The sequence below is a fragment of the Cynara cardunculus genome (assembly GCF_001531365.2).
Source record: "Cynara cardunculus var. scolymus isolate 2C chromosome LG 9, CcrdV1, whole genome shotgun sequence".
NCBI classification, from domain to species: domain Eukaryota; kingdom Viridiplantae; phylum Streptophyta; class Magnoliopsida; order Asterales; family Asteraceae; genus Cynara; species Cynara cardunculus.
In genome coordinates, this window is record NC_037536.1 from 759,103 (window position 1) to 760,113 (window position 1,011).

Below are 1,011 nucleotides of genomic sequence, written 5' to 3' on the forward strand. Positions count from 1 at the left end.
TGCTGTTATTGCTTGGTCTCATTTCTGTTAAGAACCTGCTGTCCCATCTGCCTAGCTGCTGCAGTCTGCTTAAACCTGTTTGACCTACTGCTGTCAAGATCACAACAACTTGTTGTAGCTGATGTTCTTGTGCTGTCTAAACAACTGTCAAAGCAAAGTATAAAAGGAAATGTTGCTGCTGTGTTCTTGTTACTTACAATTCCAAAAGCAAAACAAAACATGCACACTGTTAATATGCACACTGTTAATACCTCTGTTGCTGGTTAAAACAGATGATGTCTGCTTTCCAAACACAAACACAGCACAGCTGCTGTTAAACCTGATTCAAATCAACCTTGAAATCAAAAACCACATAGAACCTGTACAGAACCTGTGTGTGCACACTGTCGCAAAATTACCAAGACAGAACTGTGTGGAATGTGAAATAACAAACAAACACAGAACATCAAGCAACARAAACTGTGTAACTGTGAAAACAGCTTTTAAACAGCACTCTAAACAGTCCTTAATCAGAATCAATGCTGTYGAAAACACTATTCTTAGCTRTTTACAATACGTTACARCAATCAACTAGTATTAAAAACAGTAAATCAACAAATCCCAAACAACCAGGTAACTGCTGTTTGTTTAATCACTTTGACAGAGCTGTCCAGTTCATTAATTCACTTGAACTGCAAGAGGCTYGAGATTCTAATTTTGAAGCAAATAGTCGGAGTATCTAGTAGAACTGTGTTGTAATGCTTTTAATCCTGCAATTGAGACTGATTTAAAACTGGAAGAAATCAAGCGTTGTAATGAAAATCAGATCACTATCTGAGCAATGTCAAGTGATATAGAACTCTTGAGAAATTTAGAACAGATAGAGACCAAATTTAAACCAATATGCTTAAACCTGCTTAAAACAGTACGATGTCATTACCTGTCACAATGTACCCAAACAGCACACTAAGCAGTACGATGCACATTAAGCAGCTATTTGATCTGGCTTTGCTACTATTGCTAAACTAAGTT